General features: G+C 36.6%; 1 protein-coding gene across 1 annotated transcript in view; it reads left to right on the forward strand.

Moving 5' to 3' along the window:
* The first annotated feature begins 1,045 nt into the window (after positions 1-1,045).
* The window catches only part of tbl1x (transducin beta like 1 X-linked), a 31,629-nt gene continuing 22,821 nt past the window's right edge, over positions 1,046-9,853 (forward strand). Inside the window, exon 1 of the mRNA XM_084121644.1 lies at positions 1,046-1,383. The gene's annotated coding sequence lies outside the window, so the exon portion shown is untranslated. The remainder of the gene's footprint in view (positions 1,384-9,853) is intronic.

The following is a 9,853-nucleotide window of genomic DNA, read 5'->3' on the forward strand; positions in this document are numbered from 1 at the left end:
TGGGCTTTATGACACACGCATTTACTCGGTCACATGGTTTCTGTCACACTGGTTAGCTCCGCCCACTGTGAAAACATGACTGTTTATTAAATATCAAATATGGTCTGACTGGTTGTGAAAGTGTCGCATGCTGCGCCTGATTAGAATACAGTGTTTAAAATGTTCATGCAAAACCTCTGCAATGTTCTGGGAATTATTATTATTTATGCTCCTGTATGTTCATTTAAAGTATTGAAATATGAGAGGCATAAAAGGATGTGTTATTTCACCGTGGATGTGTTCTGATGTTGTGCTGTTGAATAAGCAGGTTTAAGGTCAACTGCTTATTTTTCCATTGCGGGTCACAAAGTGCAAAACTCCCCCTCCCCCCATCTTCTGTGTCTCAATAGCTAGTGAGCTCCCTACCTAGACAGCACTCAGAAAACCAACCTAATATTGATTTATTTCAAAGTTATTTATTGCAAAATTAATTTATGACTGATTGACTGTATAAAATAAGTCAGTAATGAGAACAGATAAAATGTTAATTTGCATAAATTGCCAATTGCAATGTGTGTTTTTTGTATTTTTCAATTGGTGCATTGCTCATACATATATATACACACACCAAAACACCTGTGTGTGTGTATATATATATATACACACACACACAGGTGTTTTGGCATTTTTTTAATTCAATTCTGTATAAAAAATGCCTTACTATTTAAAATGTAAAATAAATAATTTAGCATTTTTATTAAGTTTTGTATAAATAAAAACAATTTAAATTTTTTAATATACATGTTTTTATTTTGAACAGTAGCCTAAAGCATTTTTATAGAAAATGTTAAATTTTATATATATATATATATATAACTTAACATTTTCCATTTTCTATAAAAATGCTTTAGGCTACTGTTCAAAATAAAAACATGTCAATGTCCAGTAAAAATGCCTCACTATTCTCTGCGTAGCCTACAATATAAATATTATATGCTACAGAAATAGTAAGAGCAGTAGCCTAGCCTATGCTAGTGTAGTGTGCTATTGAGTCGCTGTCTAGTTAGGGCGCAGTGTGTGTATGTGAACACAGCCCGCCTCGCGCGCTCTCTCTGCTGTAGTGTGTGTGTGTGCGTTACTGTCTCTCTTCCGACGCTCATTCTGTGAGAAACACACAGGAAACTTGTCTAAAAAACACACACGATCGACATTTAAACGTGAACTTTGGCACACGAACCCTCGATTCTCGTCTCACGTCGATGTTTTAACGGAATACAACGATCGCAAACCGCTGAGGGGAAATCTGGCTGGAGAAGATGGGTGTAAAGTCGCAGTTTGCACACTGAAGTTGGAGGATATTTTCCTAGTGGAAGTGAAAGAGAAGCGGGAACTTGAATCTTGGCGGTAAGAATATTAGCGTTTCAACTTTTACTGTGTGGATTGGAAATCTCTGTGAGGAAACTCAAAGATCTGCTCGACACGCACCACGTTTGAACTTTACTCACATTTGAAGCATCTAAAGTCTTATTTCCGCCATGTTTTGTGTTGGTCGACCACCTCAGTAAGTGATATACACTTAATAAAGCTCATTTCGTGTTGTTTTTGTCCTAAAACACGCTGAGGGAAGCGGCACATGCTTCAGGATGAGCGGGTGGGGGAGGGGCGATCTTCACTAGTTACTAGTTAGTTGTACTTCAAATAGTAACGTTAAGTTACTGCAGCAAATACGCTCAAAACATAATGACCACGTGACACATTTTTGAGTCTTGTTCTCAAATGCAAAGTAAATTAAAGCCAGACACATTAAATAATATTTTTATGGAACAGTTTATTGACCCTTCATGTGATTTTTTTAATGAGTATATAGGAAGGTTTCTAGGGTTAAACTGTATTGTTAACTCTTCAATATAAATTATTTAAAGTTGTTAGTTTATTAGTTTATCAGTGTTCAGCTGAAAGCCTCCATCACTTGTTGATATCAGTGATTTAGATGCTTGAGTCACATGACAGCATCAGATTTTGTTGGCTTACTGTACTACAGTACAGCTCATTTCTAAATATTTGTACGGAAGTTAAAAGTTTAATTTTATTGAGTTTTTAACACCAGACATTAGGTCAGCTACTGTGTAACCGGCAGTTTCTTTAGAAATGAGTGATAATTCTCGTGTAATAAGATTCCAAAAATAATTAATATGATTTCCCTCTCTGTAATTGTCACTGATAGTAGCTCGGTTATTGTTTTTCCCAAACCTGCCGAACTGCCCACATCACCCCCACAGGCCCACATGGAATTTGCTGATTTTGGAGAAAAATATCTCTTACCGATAATCAAATTACCCTAAAATATATTAATCGTTAAAAGATCGTGATCTTGATTCAAACACCCACGTGATTTTATTCCTAAACAACAGAGATTCGTCTCTGTCTATTAAAACCTTTGACAAAATCAGCGAACATTCAGATCTGTGTTCTGAACCAGAGAGAGCCGTTGTCATGTATAGATATGAAACTGCTTTAAGACATTATTTCTGTCTTAAAATAATTCAGATTATCACAGAAGCACTGGATAAAAGTTTATATTACGGACATAATCACTGATGTCTACGGTAGCGATCACCTTTTGAGAGTAACTTGATGCTTCAAATAAAGATTGAATTAATTACATCGTTACACCAGTAGGTGGCGACGAGACTAAAATGTGAGTCATTGAATCATTCATTTAAAATATTCGTTCAACAACGCTGATTCATCCAATAATGAAACAAGTGAAGTCTTTATGAGTGAGTCATTGAATCATTCACTCAAACGGATTTAAATAGACTACTGAAATTAATATTTTGTCAGAAACTCTAGTGATTTTTGTTTCGTCTATTCAGAATCATGATCTCTAAAATCGCGTCGTGCAACTTGATGAAATATTGAACATACAAATTACACTATACAGAAACTGGTGTACATGATTTTACTCATAGTGTTTAATTAGTGCAAGCCATATAGATGTTTGATGCCGATATAAAGACATCACACTATTTAATTTAAAGATAGTAACATGCTGCACAGAAATGTATTTTTATTGTAAGATACATTTTAAAAACGTATTTTATCTCAGATATTTCACTGGTTTGAAATTGCACTTTCTAGTGTAAAATTCATTGACCACAAAATGGGAACGTAAAAAAAAAGTTTATTTTATGCAAATTGCAAAATATAACTTCTTGTGGCATTACTGGGAGAAAATGTATCTTAGTAAAAGGCAAGCTGACAGCATAATCAAATTAGGCAGAAATATGCATTAATAATAAAAAAAATTAAACATTTTTACTTGATGCTTCTCAGTATTCGTCCACCTCTCATTGCAGTGCATTATGGGATTGCTTTCTCTGCAAAGGATGCATGTAGAAAAGTCGAATCTACATGTTTTATGTCGGATGTAATCTAAGTATGCTCAGAGGGAAAGGCACAGTGTTGTTTTTAAAGATTTAGTTTTAAGGCATTATAATATAAACATTATGAATTATGTTCATTACGTTGCGTTCGATTCCCACGCCTAATCTTCATAAGTTGATCACATCCACTCCCACGCTACAGCTCTCGCTGTTATAAATAGCTTTAGAGTTGTAAATCATTACAGGTTGACTGAGTTAATGGTTAATAGGATTGAAGAGAGAGAGAGAGAGAGAGAGAGAGAGAGAGAGTTGTGGTCTTGGGATTTTCTCCAGGATTTGAGCAAATCCAAATGCCAGAACGGCCTAGTTTTGACTAGTGTCTGTAAAAACCCCTCATGGGTCTTTCAATGCTTATAATAAACCAGACAAAATGCTTTGCATGTTCTGTTTTTATGGCTGCGTGATACACTGAATATTCATGATATTCGTGATATAAATGATGCATAACAAAGGCTGTTTTTAATGAGTTTGGCGACATGTTCTTCTGATTTCTGAATAATATCTGGCCGTACAACAATGAGTGTTTGATAAAGGCTCATTTAAGACTGTAAAGAGACATTATTCATAATGGTGATTGTGGCTTATTGATGTTGAATGCAGATACGAGCAGATTAGTTCGAATTTGACTGTAATTTTGATTTAAATATGTAAACTGCTTCAACACAAAGACAGTACGGCTGAATGGTACAGTACAAAAGTTTGGGGTCAGTACGATTTAAAAAAAAGAAATTAATACTTTTATTCAGCAAGGACACATTCAGTTGTTTAAAGGTGTGGTATAATGCCCTTTTCCCAAGATGTAAAATAAGTCTCTGATGTCCCCAGAGTGTGTGTGTGAAGGTTTAGCTCTAAATACCCCACAGATATTTTTATATAGCATGTTAAAATTGTCATTTTTTGAGGGTGAGTGTGTGTCCCTTTAAATGCAAATGAGCTGCTGCTCCCGGCACAGGGGGCGGAGCTTTAACAGCTTGTTCTTAGCAGCTTTGATTACCTCACACACACGCACTGAAAATGTCAAAAACTTTTAGCCTTTTATGTTCAAACCGGAGTCAGACAATGATGGAGAGACTCAAGAAGAAGTGACAACATGTAGAAGCAACATTTCTGAATGGTTAGTTGATGAATTTATGAAGCTGATGTGTAGTTGTCTTCAAGTCATTGATTAGCATATTCTGTCATGATAATCTATAAATGGCGTTCCCGGGGGCGGGGTTTATGTAAATTCTAGGGTTGGTGATGTCACTAACCCGGGAGGAATGTGGTGTAGTCTCTACCAGCCGTTTGTTGTAGTCCTTAAAAAGCGATTTCTTTAAAAGCAAATATCTCCCTTTGCTTTGAACTTTGAGCGTCGTAACTTTGCAGATGTTGTTTATGCTCAAACAGCAACATTACACACTAACTAAAGTTAGAAAAGTAAAATCATAATCAACCACCCCTTTAAAAGTGACATAATTAAATTAAAAAAATAAAAAATTCAAAAAAGCTGTATTGTCTATAAGCACAGGGGTAGAAAATTCTATTTAGACAAGGGCTCAACAAACAAATACAAGAGACAACCACACAACAACACTTTAAAACAACACTATGTAACATTGTTTACCTTAAAATAATGTTTCCAAAATCGTTTCAGTGGATCATCAAGTCGTAACAGGGTGAACGGCACTTATGTCTCCGCTTTGCAGCCCTTTATCAGCTATAACCGCACTATACAAGTTTGCCAGATCGGGTCGTGTTTCTGTAGTTCGAATGAGACTTAAGAAAACTACAAATTTGACTTGCTTTATGGCAAGCATTACAATAGTCATTTAGTTTTTCTTCGTTTCTGATGTCGCAATACATCATACTTTCATAAAATCATGCAACATACTCTACCTTGTCTGTGGACATCATTCATTCCAGTGCCGGTGCTGGGTGAACAGCTAGCGTGCGACGTAGGCTAAATGATTTACGACAGTTGTAATGGACAATTCCGCTTCCAACCTGTAGGGGGACCGCAGAGGAAGAGTGCCATAGTGTTGCTTTAAGATTGCAAAGGGCCAAGTTTTCCAGTCATTGTCTGGGAGAGTTGCTGACAAACCAGTCTCTCCACACATTCGCAGAACACAGATGCTAAAGCCACTGGTCTACAGTCCTCAAGCACCGTATCTTGAGCCTGTTTGGGAGTGGGATGGTTTTGATAATGGAAGATGACGCACAGAACGGCCAGCCTGAGCGGACAATTACGACTCCAGCTCATCTAAAAAGTAGTGTCTGGAAATATTCTGGGTTCTACGTAGGGATGGCGAAAACTAAAACATTTCTTGACCGACCACCGAGCCTCATTAGCCGGTTGAAATCGGTTAACCGATTAGTTTAAAATACACGCTATTTGAAATAACAGCCATTTCGAGTCGCGCCTGCAATTTCGCAACTCTGTCGCATCTCTCTGCCGCCCTTCCACTCACGTCACTTTTTTTAAATCCCCTACAGCGCGAAACATGAGTCCCGCAAGCGCGGCGCCGAGGAGCTTGTATGTAATCGGAGGACAAATGGCTCTTTAGTTTCGAAATGGTTTGGGTACAAGGTGATCGCGTTGAAAATAAAGGCGTTTGTCTAGCGTTAGAAGCTCATTTGAAACATTGCCGCGGCTCATTTAAGAAAATGACAGCTCCGAAGAGACGCCACTTTAGTTTGAGGTAGTGCTAACAATAATAAAGAAAGATGATGATCATCATCACCTTATCTGTTACCACTGAAATCAAGCACTTTATCACACAAGTTACAAACAAACCCTACAAACAGGCAAGTTATGAAAAATTGAGTGTGAGGGATTTATTCACTTCACACAAAAAGATCTTGGAATAAGATGGCTAACTGTAGCGTTTAGTCCACTGTCTATAATAGCTTAATTTAGAGATCACTTTTTTTTTTTTAACCGACTACCGACAACTTTGATCGGTTAACGTTGATACGGTCAACCATCGGTCAAACGGTCATCGGTTAACATCCCTAGTTCTACGCCATAGATGGTAAAGTAACTGTTAAAGATAAGGTAGTTTGCCGAATTTGTTAAAAACGGTTTACTTGGGCATCCTCGAAAATACACGGATAAAGTGGCCCGGGTTCGTTTGATTTTGGTTCATTCACACTGCCAGTGATTTTCCAGAATCAGAATGCATTCACACACAACCCGTAAAGACACGTGACATTGATGTGACTTGTAAACCACGCTTGTGCATTTTTTTCTCTGATTCGATCATAAACTTGCGCTAGGGCTGTCACTTTTGAGAAAAATGCTTTTGTATTTGAATATATTCGAATATCTACGAGTAATCCATCAGGAAACGCCACAGATATTCTGTTACAGTTTAGTAGTAATGATTTCATGAAGTTCTTCACTGAGAAAATAGAAAACATCAGAACCACAATTGTAAACGTTCAATCCTCAATCGCGCCTTATAATTCAGCCTCAATTATCACGACGCAAGAACAATTACAGTGCTTTACAACTATAGAACAAAAAGAGTTAAATAAACTTATCACTTCATCTAAAACAACAACATGTTTATTAGATCCTATACCAACTAAACTACTGAAGGAAGTGTTACCTGTAGTGGAAGAGCCTCTCCTCAATATTATTAACTCGTCTTTATCTTTAGGTCATGTTCCAAGAACATTTAAACTGGCAGTGATAAAACCTCTCATTAAGAAACCACAATTAGATCATAATAATCTAGCAAATTATAGACCCATTTCAAATCTTCCTTTTATGTCTAAAATACTAGAAAAAGTTGTGTCCGCTCAACTGGGCTCTTTCTTGCAAGAAAATGATATCTATGAAAAGTTTCAGTCTGGATTCAGGCCGCATCATAGCACTGAAACTGCGCTCGTTAAAATCACAAATGATTTACTCTTAGCTTCTGACCAAGGCTGTATCTCAATACTAGTTTTACTCGATCTAAGTGCTGCGTTCGATACTATAGATCACACAATACTCTTAGATCGACTACAAAATTATACTGGTGTTCAAGGACAAGCATTAAGCTGGTTTAGATCATACTTATCTGACCGCTACCATTTTGTCTATTTAAATGGAGAAAAATCGATCATAACTCCAGTAAACTATGGAGTGCCGCAGGGATCTGTGTTAGGCCCTCTGTTATTCTCAATATATATGCTGCCACTTGGAAATATTATAAGGAAACATGGAATTAGTTTCCATTGTTATGCTGATGACACTCAAATATATATTTCATCACGGCCGGATGAAAACGCTAAAATCCAAATTGACAGAGTGTGTTAAAGATATAAAAGATTGGATGACGTGCAATTTTTTATTATTAAATCCAGACAAGACAGAGGTAATACTTATCGGTTCAAAAAACCGCCCACAGAACCTCTCACAATACAACTTTAACATCGTAGGATGTCCTGTTACTTTATCCTCTACAGTAAAAGACCTGGGTGTTATATTAGACTGCAACCTGTCTTTTGAAAATCATATCTCATATGTTACAAAAACAGCCTTTTTCCACCTTAGAAACATTGCTAAGCTACGTAACATGCTATCAGTTTCTGATGCAGAAAAGTTAGTTCATGCATTCATGACCTCGAGACTAGATTACTGTAATGCTTTATTGGCCGGTTGTCCTGCGTCCTCATTAAACAAGCTACAGTTAGTCCAAAATGCAGCCGCTAGAGTTCTTACTAGATCAAGAAAATATGATCATATAACACCGATTTTATCATCACTACATTGGTTACCTATAAAGTTCCGTATTAATTACAAGGTATTGCTACTGACTTATAAAGCCCTAAACGGCTTAGCTCCAGTCTATTTAACGGATCTTCTATCGCCCTATAATCCATCGCGCTCTTTAAGATCAATAAATTCGAGGCTTTTGGTCATACCTAGGATATCCAGATCCACCAAAGGAGGGAGAGCATTTTCACATTTAGCTCCAAAACTCTGGAATAGTCTTCCTGATACTGTTCGTTGCTCAGACTCGCTCTCCCAGTTTAAAACTAGATTAAAGACGCATCTCTTCAGCCAGGCATTCATATAATACTTTTAATCTTACAGTTAAATCCGACCTCTAGCTCATAAACGCCAGAGGAGAACTGGCCCCGACTGAGCCTGGGTTCTCCCAAGGTTTTTTTTCCTCCATTAGGTCTAGGGTTGGGCAACGATTAATCGCATCCGAAATAAAAGTTTGTGTTTACATAATATATGTGTGTGTACTGCGTATAATTATTTTGTATATATAAAAATACACATATGTATGTGTATATTTAAGAAAAATGTGCATGTATATACTGTAGATATATTTATACATAATTTATATTATATATGAATATTTTATATATAAATACCAATTTTTTCTTAAATATACACATACAGTATGTGTGTATTTATATAGACTAAATAACTATACACAGTACACACACATATATTATGTAAACACAAACTTTTATTATGGATGCGATTAATCACGATTAATCGTTGCCCAACCCTAATTAGGTCACCTGATGGAGTTTTTCGGTTCCTTGCCACTGTTGCCTTTGGCTTGCTCAGTTGGGGATATTTAAGGATATTTAATTGAATTAATCAATCAACAATACTATTGATCAGCATTACCAAACGTGGACTATTTTCACTAGAAACAAGCATTGATGTATTATTTTAATTTAATACTGTGAAGCTGCTTTGATACAATCTGTATTGTGAAAAGCGCTATATAAATAAACTTGATTTGACTTGACTTGACATGGTCGCTGAATTTCACTGCGCTTCATGAAGAGTTTTTCTTTTGTGTGAAGAAGCCGTTCGCCGGAGATGTGTTAAAGATAGCAGAGCGCATTCATGATTAGGCTACCGGTATAATAATCCTCCTGGCGCCGGGTCTGAGTGAGTAATTTACTCTCTTACCTTTGTTCTTTGATTAACATTCGTTTCAGAATGGACTACACTGACAGAGAGAAGGCAGAACTCGCTTCGTGTTTATTTTTCTTTATTTGGCAAAAAGCAAAACACTTTGTTTTTATTGTGAGTATACACAAAAATAATACACATTTAACAGGATCGATTGATGTATGAAACTGGTTTGTAAGATCAAAGTCAACAGAGTATTTGGACTCTCGTTTGAACTAATAGGAAAAAAAACCGAGCAAATCACGCCGGCATGATTGCCGACCTCAGAGGGTTAAGGGGATTTACTGATGACAAATCACCCAAAAGCACAAGATCAGCCAAAACAAAACGGGTGCAAACAGGCTTTGAGACACACACTGCCGTTCACAAGTTTGGGGTCGCTAAGATTTTTTATGTTTTTAAAAGAGTCTCTTCTGCTCATCAAAGCTGCGTTTATTTGATCAAAAATACAGTAAAAATTGTGAAATATTATTCTAATGTAAATCATCTGTTTTCTATGTGAATATATAGTAAA

This window comes from Abramis brama (assembly GCF_963993115.1).
Source record: "Abramis brama genome assembly, chromosome: 8".
Classification (NCBI taxonomy): Eukaryota; Metazoa; Chordata; class Actinopteri; order Cypriniformes; family Leuciscidae; genus Abramis; species Abramis brama.